Source organism: Alligator mississippiensis, chromosome 6, assembly GCF_030867095.1.
Source record: "Alligator mississippiensis isolate rAllMis1 chromosome 6, rAllMis1, whole genome shotgun sequence".
NCBI classification, from domain to species: Eukaryota; Metazoa; Chordata; order Crocodylia; family Alligatoridae; genus Alligator; species Alligator mississippiensis.
In genome coordinates this window covers 33886199-33901455 of record NC_081829.1, presented here as the reverse complement: position 1 = coordinate 33901455, position 15257 = coordinate 33886199, and the positions used below count along the sequence as shown (strand labels likewise).

The 15257-nt window shown below is 44.5% G+C and overlaps 1 long non-coding RNA gene across 2 annotated transcripts in view; it reads right to left on the bottom strand.

Annotated features, from left to right (window-relative positions):
* Positions 1 to 7024: 7024 nt before the first annotated feature.
* The window catches only part of LOC109285583 (uncharacterized), an 83093-nt gene continuing 74860 nt past the window's right edge, over positions 7025 to 15257 (bottom strand). The window contains exons 4-5 of one of the 2 annotated variants that reach the window (XR_009463007.1): positions 7401 to 10105; positions 7025 to 7305 (exon numbers count right to left, since the gene is read on the bottom strand). This is a non-coding gene — a long non-coding RNA (uncharacterized LOC109285583). Of the gene's footprint in view, positions 10106 to 15257 lie in introns of both variants that reach the window. The other variant, XR_009463006.1, reaches the window with a different exon arrangement.

Here is a 15257-nt window from a genome sequence, read left to right as displayed (position 1 = left end):
CTCACCAGTGCTGAATAGAATGAAAAAAGCACTCCTTTTGACTTGCAAGCAACAATCATATTAATACAGTCCCATATGCTATCGGCTTGTTTTGCAGCAAACACACTATTGACCCCTAAGTACTTTTCCACAGTACTGCAGCCTAACCAGTCACTCCTCAGTCTGTATCTGTGAATAGGGCTGTTCCATTCTAGTTCCAGGATTTTATGCTTTTCCTAACTGAATTTTATTCCATCATTTTTGACTGTTTTCCCAGTTTATCAAAGTTATTCTGAATTCTAAATCTATCTTCCAAAGTCTGCAACTCCACCCAGTTGGTGTCAAATTTGTTAACTATGCACTCAAACCCATTTCCAAATAATTAATGAAGATATTGAACAGTACTAGACTCGGGACAGATCTCTGGGGAATGCCAGTCGATACCTCTTCAAAATTAGACATGAAATGTCTCTCTCTCTCTTTCCCTTCAGTCAACCAGATTTTCCTTCCTTTACTAATTCTGCAGTTATATCAGTTCCTAGAATATAAAGTCATGAACCTGTGTTCCTCTTCTTCATCTTCACACCCCACAAGTTCCCCTTGAATGCCTTATTAGTCTTGGAGGTTTTGGAAACCAAGTGTTAACCCCTTATTTCTGTGTTCTGCTTCTGGGAAAATTCCATTGCTTTAATCTCTCCTTCCATAAAGACAAAGTTGTTTGAACTGGTTTCTTACAGATATTCTGTTTTCTTAAGGTGCCCCTGCATGGGAGCAGGAGATGTAATCAAGATTTAATAGCCTTGTCCATTAACCATGGCTGGGGAGATACATAACATACACTGAACAGTGTAGCTAAGTACAGACCGTCAAAAAGTCCGAGGCTGCATCAGTTCTATTTTTGCAGGTTAGTCTAGGCTGCCTAGATTGAACTGATAAGCAGGTGAACAGATATTCACTTTTTTGATTCCAGAAAGGCAGCCACATGCCTGCAGTGGCCCAGACCAGAAGCCAGGAGGTGCTAGAACATACCTCTCTGCTTTGTTAGAGCAGACAGCTAGGGCCAAAGCTAGCCCACCCACACTGCAGAGTGGGGTTTGCGGAGTAGGTGCAAAACATCCTGGGAGGCTGGGGGACTGTGAATTAACTTGAATCTGGAGGGGATCTGGGACAGAAGTGCAATGAACTGATTTAACCTAAATCAGTTAGGTCTGATACTACATCCATCCAGGTTTATCTTAAACTGGCTTCGGCCATTTTGAAAGCAATTTATGTTCACTGAATTTCTGTCATGTTACAGATTTCAACTGGTTTCTGATCACTTATACCAGGTTGTGTGTAATTTCTGTCCCGAGTCCAAACGGTTCAGTCCACATACACCAAGGTATGCAGTGAGATAGCAATTTCATAACCTCAACCAGAATTCCTACACAAACACATTCCCAAAATTGTCACAGGGGCATATAGAAGCCTTAGATTTTGCTATATCTCAATCAAGCTTGCTTATAGAATATTTTCTAGAAAGTATTGTTCTACACATATAGCATTTTCTCCTAAAAAAACACACTGAGGACTTTGACCTCTAGGGCTGTCAATCTGACATCTTCCAGCATTATTGAATTCACTCAAAAAATAGGAAAACAGATACTGACATATTTCCACTTATGAAAGTTTCCAAGGTTGAAGGTGTATATATGTAAACTATCAGCCTCATGCAGGAAGTGAAGGCAGGTGCTTAAAGAAGCTGTTAAGATGGAACAAAGTCAGGGGTGGGCAATTATTTTGGGCAGAGGGCTGCTTACCCAGTTTTGACAAGCTGTTGAGGGCTGCATGGGTAGCCCTGCCCCTTGACGGGTGCTCCACACCCTGGTCACTGTCTTGGGACCAGTGTCCCTGGTCATCGTCTTGGGACCAATGTCTCAGAGCCAGCACTGGCAGGGCCCAGAGTGGGGCGTAGGCTGGCAGGGGTCTGTGAAGCTGGGCTGGGCTGCACCAGCAGGGAGAGGGAGGAGCTGGCCTGGCTCCATAGAGCCCCTGACGGCTGGGACCCTGTACTCCTGCTGCCCTGCTCTGGGCCCCGCTGGCAGTGGCCCCAGGACACCGGTGTGGGCCCTGTGCTTCCGCTGGCTCCTGTGCTCACTAACACCCAGTGCCCCCCCCCGCCCCGTGGTACAGGCAGGGGGCAGTGCACAGCCCTGGCCCCTTACTCGCTGGCAGGGAAGGAGCTGGTGCTGAACACAGGGAAAAGTGGCCCCTCCCCCACCCCATGGCTGGCACCCCATGCTGCAGCTGCTTGCAGTCTATGTGGGGCTGCCTGTGTCTGCTCAGGACAGCCCTGCATGGGCTGCAAGTGGCTGCAGCAGGGAGCGCTGGCCACGGGGCAGGGAGGGGCTGCTTTTCCCTGCGCTCAGCACCAGCTCCTTCCCTGCCCAGGGTCCTTCCCTGCCCTTCCCCCCCTGCCCTTACCTGAGTTTCTGGTGTCAGTGCACCTACATGGTCCCAGGCAGAAGCTCCTGCTAGGACTTCCAGCTGGAGGGGTGGGGCTGGGCAGGCCCTGATGTTGCAGGAGCCCACCGGGGCTTCCCCTGGGTCCTACTGCCCTGGCTCCTGTCATTTTTGACAGGAACCAAGGGCAGATAAGCATTAATTTTCTAAATTTTTTAGGGGCCCTGCAGGCCAGATAGAATGGCCTTGCGGGCTGGATTCGGCACGTGGGCTGCATTTTGCCCACCCCTGAACAAAGTGCTGCCAGCCCCCACTTCATTGATATAAATGTCCTCATTCAATACTGCATTTCACTAAAATCTTTAAAAAGTGTTACATTTGCATGACTCAGTGTTATACTATCTCAGCTGATACTACTCAGATTTTTCTGCTGACTTTACATGTGCTGTAGTGCCCTATTTGTAGGAGGCACCGGTTCAGATCTCCATGGTTTTGATTATGCTACAATTTCACTTAGCAACCACTGCCAGCTAAACTTTTCCTGTTATTAGTCCTTATGCAACTTGCTTGGTTCTTCCTTCTAAGGCCATAGGGTATGCATAAATTAAATTAAATTTTGCAATCTAACATTTAATTTTCAAATTGCTCTAGGTAATTTTCTAAGTGGAAATGGGCAAGTGACACCAGAAAAGGGATTGAGCTGATAATGACTAGAATACCCCATGCATTTCTGCAGAAGAGGGGCTTTCAAATTTAAAAACAAAACAAAACAGAACAAAGTTTATAGCAGTTTTGGCTGAAAGCAAAACCTGAATGTAATTCATCACAGTGCTGTCTGACTCACAGTGGAGGCTCACTGTTAGCAACTGATATAATTTTATTGCCAGTCTGTTGATATTTACTTAAATCCCTACCACTTATTTATAGTAAGAATCAAATGACTGAAAGAATGCAAAGACCTTTACATAAAACCTGTTTCTAGTCCCAAAAATAGAGTTGAAAAAATGAAACTTAAAGGCAAATGAAAGAAAGGTCAGGACTTACTTTTAATATTTTACCTTTTCATGCTTTAATATGACATTTACATGTTTGTTAGGACCTGACCTGTAATTTTTTTCAATGGTTTACAGTCAGCAAACTGGATGGAGAACAAACTGCTAGTATGAAAGGACTGGCTATCAATTGTTGCCATTTATCTGAGGGGAGTGTTAATTCCAATGGCAATTTATATAAACTGTTCTTTTCCTGTCATTTTAATAAAATCTCCCGCTGCCCATGGGTGAAGGGGTAGTTAGCTGTTGATGGGGCTTAATTAGAACATCACCTGTTTTTCAAGCCTAACTCTGGGAAGTGAATAGTGAACTAATTCACATGCAGTCCTTGCCCCTGGAAGCTATAGAGAAAATGCACCCAGAGGATTGTAAGAATTAACTCAGAAGTTAAGCACAGGATTTCTTTTTCTTGAGTGAGTGATTGCTAAATACACAGAATATGGGAGAGGCCGATTTAACCTTACAGTGTTGCAGTTATGTGTTTCAAAACATAAGTTTTGCCTCATCAATAACAAGGTATTTTACCAGACACAGGATTTGCAAAATAAACAAAATGACAAATATTCCCCATTACTTCCATACAAGTTTCTTATTGCAGTGGAATATATTCTCATCTGGCAGCAGGTGCTTCTGTTGACTATAATAGATTTTCCCATCTGTCAAATTAAAACTTCTTCTATAAACCAAATTGAATGTATGATTTTCACTATTGGACCTGGGGACTAGCTTCCCTATTATTCACATATTCAATTTAATCTATGCAGTTGGTTGCCCTTACCATTTTTCAGCCACTAGCACAGAGAAGTTGCATATTTAAAATTTCCGGCACTGCTGGAAAATATTTGACAAAGGCCCTTAACCTATCATCCTAAAAGCATTTCTACTGAGACTGAGTGGGTGAGATCACAATATTTCTTACAAGCTCCTATACCAGGAGTGGACAAAATACGGCCTGTGAGGCAGATCTGGCCCACCAGTTCTGGGTGACAGCCCTCCCTCTTCCCTACTGCTTGGTGGGTCTCAGCACCCAGGGTGGTGGGTGATGGCCCCCCTTCTTTCCTACTGCTTGGTGGGCCTCAGCACCTTTGGCTAGTTGAGGTCCTACTTTTTCATATATTCTGATGAAGTGACTGTTGCTATAAATAAGCATTCCATCTCGACAATGGCCCTCTTCTCTACTGCATGGTGGGTCTTAGCACCCGGGGTGGTGGGCGAAAGCCTTCCCTCTTTCCTACTGCCTGGTGGGTCTCAGTGCCTTTTGCATTTTCGAGCACAGCACTAGGTGTGTGTTGGCGGGGGGGGAGGGGTAGCACATAAAAGATCAAAGGGGGCAGTACACCAAAGTGTGCATGAGAGTTGGGCAGATATTGGCTGGCTTCTCCATTTTTTCTTTCTGTATAAGGACTACATTTCCCATACATTCTGATGAAGTTATGTTATGCCAATGTAAATATAGAACAAACTATGGTTCACCTGCCTGCTCATTGTCAGTGTCTGGTGGGTGGGGGTTGTGCGGGCCGGGAGCGGTCCGAGGCCCTTGGGGGCGTGCGGCGGGCTGTGGCCAGCAGCCCTGGCACGCGGGTCAGGGAATGCAGGCCGGTGGACTAGAATTAGGCACGGACATGTAGCGGTTGATTAAAGATTATTTTACTTACACTGTAGATGGTCGCGGTGCAGGCAGGAAAACTTGCTTGAGTTGCAGTTACAGATAGGAAAGAAGAAGAGCAGACAAGAGTTCTAATCTCGCGAACTCTAGCCCAATCCAGCTGAAGGCTCTAAAACCGCGAGCCCGTCGTGTCAACCGAAGAAAACAACTCGGAGAAGAGCTCTGGATACACTCACACGAAGTTTGCTAGGCTCCGTGGAACTTGCGCGCAGGCAAGGGGTTCGTCGAGGGATCGTTCGGCGATGGGGAGAGGCCAGAGGTTGATCAGACCCCTATAGCCTTCTTAAGGTACACGCTGGGTCGGTTAGACTCCGCAGCGCTTAGAGTTCTTCACGAGAGGTGAAGTCCTCCTCCTCCAGATGGTTGTGGAGTCCTCCCTTGCGGGGTTCTCCTTGGAGTTCTCCAACTTGGGCAGAAACTGCTCAAGCCTCTTATACGGCTAGCAAGCCAATCACTAGCTGCCACGTGGGAATAATTTAGAACTGGCCAATAGTGGGACACAAATTTGCATGCAGGTGGCGGGAACTTCTTTGCACCGGGATTTTCTCTTTGCAACTGAGAAATGCACCTTGCAAAGAAAGCTCCTCGTGGTGGGAAATAATTTAGCAGTGCCGAAGCGCACACACACAAAATCTCACCCTTGGGTTGTGACAGGGGTGTGCCCTCTTTCATAGTAACCATTAGAAATAATTGCATGATTAATAATCATAGCAAGAAGTATAGATAATGTTTCAGAAATGTCTGTGAAGCATGCAGTGTGCGCAACAATTCCTGGGTGGCATCTGTGCGCACATTTGCTGGCTATCTACCCCCAACTCCCCACGCCTGGTGACCCCCACACAGCTGTGGGAGCAAGGGAGCTGGACCTCAGTGCAAGACAGCAGGGCAGGACATTAAACTGTATTTCAACATTAAAATGGTGCTCCACTTACATGTCATTTTCTTATTTTAAAAATCCCTCCATTGGATGTCTGCCCTGCAGGGTTGCCTACCCCAAACTATGGGGTACCACTGCCCAAATGGTGTTGGGGTCCCCTGTCTGATGAATATTCTGCTGCAGGGGGGCTGGGTGGACTTGGTCAATGTCGCTGCTAAGTTGTTGAACTGTGAATACTTCTCTGCTCGGATTTCTACAAATGTAACTCACTCGTGTGTTTACTAATGGGAAAAATGGTGAATAAAACATTAAAGGATTTTTATACCAAGGAGAATTAATGATCTGCCTCCTGTCTTTTGTATCCTTGTGCAAACCAGAAGACAAGGACAAACCGCAGCAGCAGCATGGCAGATTGGAGCAGGGTTGGGGTGGTGTTGTGTAGAGGCAAATTAAGATTCCTTGGATCCTTAAGGTTCCAGGGATCCCCATGCCCAGGAGAGCTGCTCACCTAGTGGGGATCCTGAGCGACCTATTCCATTCACCGCCCAGCAACTGACCCCCACACTGCCCAGGGTGGAGCAGAGAGGGGAGCTGGGTGGCAGCCAGGTGGCAGCACAGGACAGTGGGATGAGCTGCCCCCAACCTCGCTGACCCAGCCTGGGACCAGCATGCGGTGGGCTGTCTGCTAGCAGCTGGCATGGATCACAGAGATGGGGGGGCAGGTTGTGGTGGTTGGAGGCAATGCAAAAAGCAAGCCCCAAGCATAAGGCTCATCATAGCCTGAGAAGTTGCTAATTGCCCTTTTTCAAATGTAAAGCCTTCTTTCTAGCTGTCCCCTGGTACAGTATTTCTTGCAAAGATAGTCTCTCTTGCAAAGGTACCAAGAGATGCTGGTCTGCTAAGGCACAGTGATCACCTCTCCCTCCCACCCACCCAATCCCAAACTGCACAAACTGCCATGCCAGTCTACCTATGAAAGAAAACAAGCCACATCTGGAAGGAACTGTATAAATTTCAAAAAATTTATTTCAAAATTAAAATTGTGGTGCATGTACATGATTTTTTTCATAAAAAAGGAGTAATTGTTTTAAAAAAATAAATAAATTGCAAAGTAGTAAAAAGTAGAAAAAAAGGAATGTAGAATTTCCTTCCCTGCACCCTATATATACACTATTTACTTATAAATAGACAATAACTAATTATTGTATGTATATCTATTTCTATTCTACTATTATTTACTCTGTTCTTTCATTTTTTCATTCTTTTCAATCTCTTTTCTCAAAAGTCTTCTGCAGGGAAAAAAAAAAAGAACAGGTTTTGGCCCACAGTCCAAACACCACCCTCTTCACCTCCCCCAAAGTCAGTAGGATATTTTTGAAATTACCTATATATGCTTTATATCCTGGTGGGTGGGTCTGGCATGCAGCATCCACCTGTACTATTCATTGTGTATTTTCTGAAATGGCAATGGCAGTTATAAGAAATAGGAAAGTTACCCTGAAATTTTAAAGTGTTAAGAAGAGTTGCCACACTTCCTCAGTTGTAAACATTTGCTACTGCTGTGCCCCACAGTTTAGAACACCATGCTGGGTGCAGGGGTGTGGGTAAGACACACAGGGCCGGTGGTGGGATGAGCATAGGTACGACCAATACTAGGGGGTAGTATACCACAGTGTTGGCTGAGGGTTTATTGGCTTAGTACTCAATTTTTTTCTTTCTATATAAGGATTGGTACAGGACAGCAATATGAGATCCTCTCCGCACCCTGCCCTGCCTGCAGTCAGCTGTGGGAGCAGTGGGAAGGAGGGATGAGCAGAGACTATAATAAATAAATAAATAAATAGCAGCAGTAATCAAAAGCAGCACCTAGTGGGTAAAGGCCTGAACTACAGAAATATCACAGTGTCACCTGGTGGTAAAAGAAGACAATTACAAGTCTTTGTCGTGGAAACACACACAGCATACTTTTGGGTCAGGTCAGCAGAAGCTTTTATTCAAATGAAACTACATCTGTAGGGGGGACTCCAAAGTGACATGGATTTCCCAAGCACTTGGAAGGGGTTCCCCCCCAAGAGCAAAATCAGGAGGCTTATATACTTTTTAATAGTCGCTTACAACTCACATGATCATATAGTGGAATTAGCTAGAAAAGCAGCTACAAACATTACCTCATTACTTCTTTGCTGTTATCAGGATGAGAACTATAGGGGAGACAAAGGAAGAAATAACACTCCCTTCCTGCACCTGGAAATCAGAGTTGTACATACTTTTTTTTTCTGCTATCTTCAAGGCCACGGTGAGCGAAGCAGTTGCAGAGGAGTTACAAAGAACAAACACTTTCCCTTATCTGTTCTACTATACAGAGCCAGCAATTCCCCACAAAGCGGTTATGTCATCTTATAACTCGTATGATCAAAGTTTAAGGCATTTATTTTTTTCTGATTCCACATCTTTGAGTGCCCTTGTGTTTGCGTGCAACAAATCCATAGATACGATGATGTAATTGGTGGCGGCCCAAACTAAACTACGTCTGAGCAGTTTTACTTTAACATGCCCAAAAGATTTTTAAAACAGAAGAAAATCCCACTCATGCAAACAGAAACACAATGGCACCACCTGAAAGGGAAAATCTCGTGGCGTGTACATGCACCCATAGTTTTCCTAGTCAAGACATTCTTTCAGCTTCTTACATTACTGGGAATCTGTGCTCCTTCTACAAGTCAAAACCTAGACCACGGTTGGTATGCTAAATAAAATGCCAGATAAAAAGTACTGGGATTGGTAAGCTGAGGAAACGGCTCCCATTATTTTGTTCTGAGATAACAGAAGACACAGAAGGCCAAGACTCAGAAAAGAGAAAAATCATTCATTCTTTTGCTATTGTCTTTGCTGCTTTTGAGGACTGCTGGACCAGAAGTTTTCAGAGACACTTTTTCATTCATGCCTATACCATTTCTGTGCCACAACCAGATGTGCCACTGTGCAACTTGCCCTGCTCACTCATGACCAAATTCTGGAAATGAGGTAATGTAGCTTCCTTAGAGTGGCTTTGAATTTACACCGATAAGCATGCCAAGAGCAAACAGTCATTGTGGAGGGTTGGACATAGACCCTACACAGGCCCACTCTAAGATGTACTACATTGCATCAATTTTGAGAGCCAACATATACACAGCACAAGAGAATAAGATGCTTCACAGGAATGATTTAGACTCACTGAGATAGCAGAGATTAGAAAGGAAAATAAATGTATTTTATCAACGTACAGAAAAACGTCTATAATCTGTGTGGTTCTAGTCTTTGTTGCAAGTGTGCAGAAAAGAGGACAGAGCAGATGCTGTGTTATATATTTATAAGTAAATACTGTGATTGAGGCACTAGTTTAGAATGCAACAAATCTGGGTTCTCAAAAGTAATGCCATCACAATACCAACTATTACAAAAGAAGATCCATTTTGTGGCATTCAACTCTTTGTTTTAGATTCAGTTTAATAATTCAGGCCCAATGCCTGTAATGGAATAGGAATTGTCTCAAGGATAGGAAGTAAATTTGAATTGGCTGGTACCTTAGGACAGTAAGAAAATGTACAGGCAGTCCTCAGACTTATGACACAATTGGTTCCTGAAAATCTGGTCTTAAGTCGAAACATTGTAACTTGGAACCAATTTTCTCATAAGAAACAATGTTATAAATGGGGGATTTGTTCCTGAATTAAGGCCGTATACCCTATTTTCACCAAAAATACCCCAGAATTTTGTACTTGATCAATTATACATAAGTAATATAGCTACATTAATGTAGTTATATTGTAAATAGCAATCATATCGATTTGGAAGAACTTGTTTGAGGTGACTTTGCTGGACTTTTTGAAAGGCTCTTGGTTGGACTTTTTGAAGGTTTCTTGGCTGGAGTCTTCTCAGGAGTCTTGGCTGCAGGTTTTTCTAGAGTCTTGTCTTCTTTCTTAAAGAAAGTGTCCAAGGAAGTTTGGACAGATGTTCTCCAGGGAGATGAGTGATGCAAGGAACTTATTCACTGGAGTGACATCACATCGGATCAAGTGTTGTAAAGTTGAAACTGACGTCATAAAGCTGAAACAGGGTGTCAATTCATAAATGCTATAAGTGCAAAACATTGTAACTCGGAATGTTTTAAGTCAAGGACTGCCTGTATTGCATTGTCTGTGAACTGAAGGTGTAGAGAGCTCTCTGGTGGTGAATACGTGATGCTGCTATATTAAAAGATTATTTAAGTTGGTTTAATAAAATATCAGAGTCACCCAAAGAACCTTGTCTGCCTAAGTCTTTAGACCAACACAGCTACAACCTACACCCATATTAAAAGATTGACATTTCCAAATTTAGGGAAAATTCTACCCTTCGCTGCAAATCTCCTGCATGCAATGTAGTTTTTTCTTTTATGCTTTGTACTTATGGATATCGATGGGAATTTCTCACAGACAATTAGGGCAGAATAAGCAATATGGAAAAACTGAATCATAGTTTCATAGTTTCATTGTAGCTAAGGTCAGGAGGGACCTGAACAGATCGTCTAGCCTGACCCCCTGCCACAGGCAGGAATGAATGCTGGGTTCACAAGACCCCAGACAGGTGATTATCCAACCTCCTCTTGAATTTGCCCAAGGTAGGGGCGAGGACCACTTCCCTGAGAAGCTGGTTCCATATTTTGGCCACCCTAACTGTAAAATATTGCCTTCTGATTTCTAACCTAAACCTATTCTCCATCAGCTTATTACCATTGTTGCTCGTCACCCCAGGTGGTGCTAGGGAGAAAATGGCTCTGCCTATTTGCTGTTGATCTCCCCTGATGAACTTGTAGGCAGCCACCAGGTCCTCCCTCAGCCTCCTCTTGCTGGAACTGAAGAGGTTCAGTTCCTTCAGTCTCTCCTCATAGGGCCTGTCCTGCTGCCCTCTCACCAAGCAGGTGGCCCTCCTCTGAACCCTCTCCAGGCTGGCCACATCCCTTTTGAAGTGCAGCGCCCAGTACTGGACGCAGTACTCCAACTGCGGCCTGACCAAAGTCGCATAGAGGGGGAGTATCACTTCTCTGGACCAGCTTCAGATGCACTTTTGGATGCATGACAAGGTAAGGCTGGCCTTGCTGACTGCGGTCTGGCATTGGCCGCTCATGTTCATCTTGGAGTCAATAATGACTCCAAGATCCCTTTCTGCCTCTGTGCTTTCAAGAAGGGAACTCCCCAGCCTGTGTGTATGCTGTGCATTCCTTCTCCCAAGGTGCAGCACCCTGCATTTGTGTACGTTGAACCCCATCCTATTCTCATCTGCCCACTTTTGTAGTCTGTCTAAATCTATTTGCAGCCTTTCTCTCCCTTCAAGTGTGTCCACATCGCCCCACATCTTAGTGTCATCAGCATATTTGGACAGCGTGCTTTCCATCCCCTCATCCAAGTTGCTGATGAAGATGTTAAACAGTGTGGGCCCGAGGACTGAGCCCTGGGGTACCCCACTGCTCACATCTTGCCAGGTTGAGTACAACCCATCCACCACTACTCTCTGGGTGAGCCCCATCAGCCAATTTTTTACCCATCCACACTTCAGGCATCAATGCCACAGTTGCTTAATTTATTGATGAGGATGGGTTGAGAGACAGTGTCAAAGGCCTTCTTAAAGTCTAGAAAGACTACATTCACAGAGACACCATCATCCAAGGATTTAGTTACTTGGTCATAAAAGGCAGTTAGGTTGGTCTGGCAGGACCTGCCTTTGATGAACCCATGATGATTGCCCCTGAGCATGATCTCCCCTGCAGGCCCCTCACAGATGTGCTCCTTGATGATTCTCTCCAAGATCTTCCCGAGCACCGAGGTGAGGCTTACAGGCCTATAGTTACTTGGGTCCTCCTTCCTCCCCTTCTTGAAAATTGGGACCACATTAGCCAGTTTCCAATCCCCCAGCACCTGGCCAGATGACCACGAATATTCATACAGCTGGGCCAAGGGCTCCGTGATGACCCCTGCCAGCTTCCTCAACACCCCTGGGTGGAAGGCATCTGACCTGCAGATTTAAAAATGTCTAGCCCTTCCAGAAGATCCCGCACAGGAATCTATCCTTATTGTAAAATTCCTCTCCCCCTCTTTCCCACATCATACTACTACAAGTAGCCTCACGTACAGCCATCTTTTCCATGTTTCATGGTTCTTGCTTTGATTTCTATGAATCATTTTCTCAATATAGAAATCACCTTTGCTCCCTCTACAGTGGATCTTAGTATACCTGACAAAGACATAGACTACATTAGGGCAAGTGTCATCTGCTGAAGTAAGCCCTCTGCCTACAAAAACTTATGCTATACATCTGTGATTTAGTTAGTATACAAGGTCAAAATCTAGCCTGCCTTCCACATTAAGCATAAACATTTTATATAATTTATGTTCTATGCACATATATAGGGACTATGTGAAATTAATCTGATAGTTTTCATCAGTTCCCAAAGTGCACACAATTCTATGCCTGTATCAGCCTCCTTGCTGGTAAATCACAACAGAGTGGGCTCCAGTTCAACATCAGCAGAGATGTGAGGGAAAGGTTTATACCAAGTACAGACCTTAAAAAAGCCTGCGGTGGAAGTGGTCTAAGTTTCATGCTTTATTCTAATCATCCTAGGTTAAGTCAGGAGTGAACAGAACAGATGTTTGCCCTTCGGTGGAGGGGGCATGCAGGCTGCCTGTTTTGGCTGAGGTCAGCAGGTTGGGGGTACTCCCACATGCCTCCCAGCAGGTTGTCAGAGAATGCCAAGCCTAGCCGAGCAGCCTGATAGCCCAGCATGGTGCCTCTCCCCAGACCCTTCCCCACCAGTGTCTGGTTGTCAGCAACTGTAGTAGGGAGTAGAGGCCCCTGCCCCAGCTCCAAGTCAGCAAAGCTGCAGGGATTGCACAGTGGGGGCTTCCTCCTACCCCCACAGCCCAGCCTGGTTGGCCAGGGTAGTTCCTCTCCCCAGCCCCACCCCTTCACAAGTGGCTGGCTGGCAGTGGCAGCGGCTGCAGGGGGGAGGGGGAGAAGCAAAGGCCCCTGCCACATGCCCCTTCCCACTCCAGCTGTGCTGGCTCAGGTCTGGGAGGCCCAGGCCAGGGCAGAGGCTTCTGCTGGCTTCCCTCCTACCCGGTGCTGCTGACAGCCAGCCACTCATGGTGGGGCAGGACTGAGAAGGGGCAGGAGCTGCATTGGCCAGCTGGGCTGGGCAGCAGGAAGGAAGCTCCTGCTGTGCAGGCCCTGACAGCTGTGCTGGCTAAGGCTGGGGCTGGATCCAGTTGGGGCTGGCCACACCACCCAGCCACTGCTGACAGCTGGTGTGGTCCCCAGCCCACTGCTAGTGCACTGCTCAGCAAGGGAGGTTAGCAGGGGTCTGCAAATCAGCCTGGGGTGCCAGGAGACTGACATAACTTGAGTTGGGAGGGGATCTGGTACAGAAGTTTGATAGATTAGTCTAACCTAAATCATTTAAGTCCAGTACTACATTCATCCAAGTCTATCTTAGACCAGGTTCTGCCATTTTTTAAATTGATCTATGTACACCAAACTTCTCTACTGTCACTGGTTCAGACCAGTTTTCGGACACTTATACTGGTTTACGTGTAATGTTTGTACCTAGCTAAAAGGTCAATTTTGGCAGAATGAATGCAGATAAACTAACAAACAATAAATTTAGGTTGGAAATCAGAAGATTTCTGGCCATCAAATGATTAAGGTTCTAGAACAGCCTTCCAGTAAAAGTAGTGAGGATAAGAAACTTAAGCAATTTCAAAATGGAGCCTGAAAAATTAATGAAAGGGACATGACATGGTTTCCTCCAAGAGCAGGGACAAGACTTGTTGATGAAGAAGTTCCATTCCAGTTTCTTCTGGTCACATATTTCCATGTATAGCTGGGAAGGCAAAATTTATCTTCATACATACAAAAGAGGGACCTGTATTATCTAGGGTGACAATTCTAGAAAAGCACAACTTTAGCTCTGCCTGTGTGACAACTTCAGCTAGAAAAATGTTTGTAGCGTTTCTGTTTAAATAAGAAGTAGCAGGTCTGCTTGGGAAACCAGGGAGCCTATGTCAAAAACAAGAGCAGGACACAATACAGTGTAAGGTCAAGTAAAGGAAAATTGGTGTCTCTGGTCTTGTCTCTTCATGAGTTGATCTTGAAGATCACCAGTATACTCAGAATTACCATGGTGAGAGTTCAGCGAGAATTCAGAAGGGCCAAGTGTGAAATGTGTGTGTGCTTGGGGTGGGGTGGTGAGAGAGGAGGAAGGCAGGCACAGGGAAAACCAATAGAATCATGCAGACCTCTGGAATTCAGGGGGAAACAACTTAAAAACAAAACAAAACAAAAAAAAAAGTAGCAGAAAAATGTATTTTGAAATATTGCCTTTTCCTTAAATAGCTATACTGCTTTCCAAAAAAAAAAAAAAAAAAAAAGAATATTCAACACCCAAACATATGCTTCTGTAACCTTGTTAGGAAAACAACAGATGATAGCTGTTTTCATCTCATCAGACCATGGAATGAAAGGAAAAATGTTAAAACACTGTCATTGGGGTAAATACATAAGGCCATTTTACTGAGAAGCGGAGGCTTCTGAATTAGTCAACTTTAGACTGCAGTGAATTGATTTCACTCTCAGTAGTGCTAATACATTTTTGTTACTTAACAAGGTCAAAAATAGCATATGGAGACATACAAATGATATATATTTTTTCATAGTTATATGGTATATATTTATTTTATAGTTATGCATAGATTTGTCAACAGAGGGAGTCCTTTTGCTGTCTAACATAGTTCTATTCAAATGAATAATCACAGAAGTATAAAGCAAAAGGTCCCTATATACCTCTACCATTGCAGTAATAACGAAAACAAAAGAAGTGTGTGCAATAAAATTACTTCAAGTTTTATTTCGTACCGTGGAATAATATCTATCATTGAATCCCTTGCAGTGCTACAGCATTTAAAATGTGTGAGGAGCAAGGATTTTTGGGGGTGTTATCTTTTATTAGGTCAGCCATATAGCTGTGAGGGATTTTAAATAAGGTGACCTGAGGAAGGGTAACTTACGTTCAAAATTTGTGTTTCTTACAACTATACAGTTAGCTCAGTAAAAGATGGCACCCCAAATGTTTCTCATATATTTCCAGGACTATCATGTCTACAACAGAATTTAAATAGTCATTTGTCATAATGACAGTTAGATCTATAGACACAGGTTTAAAATA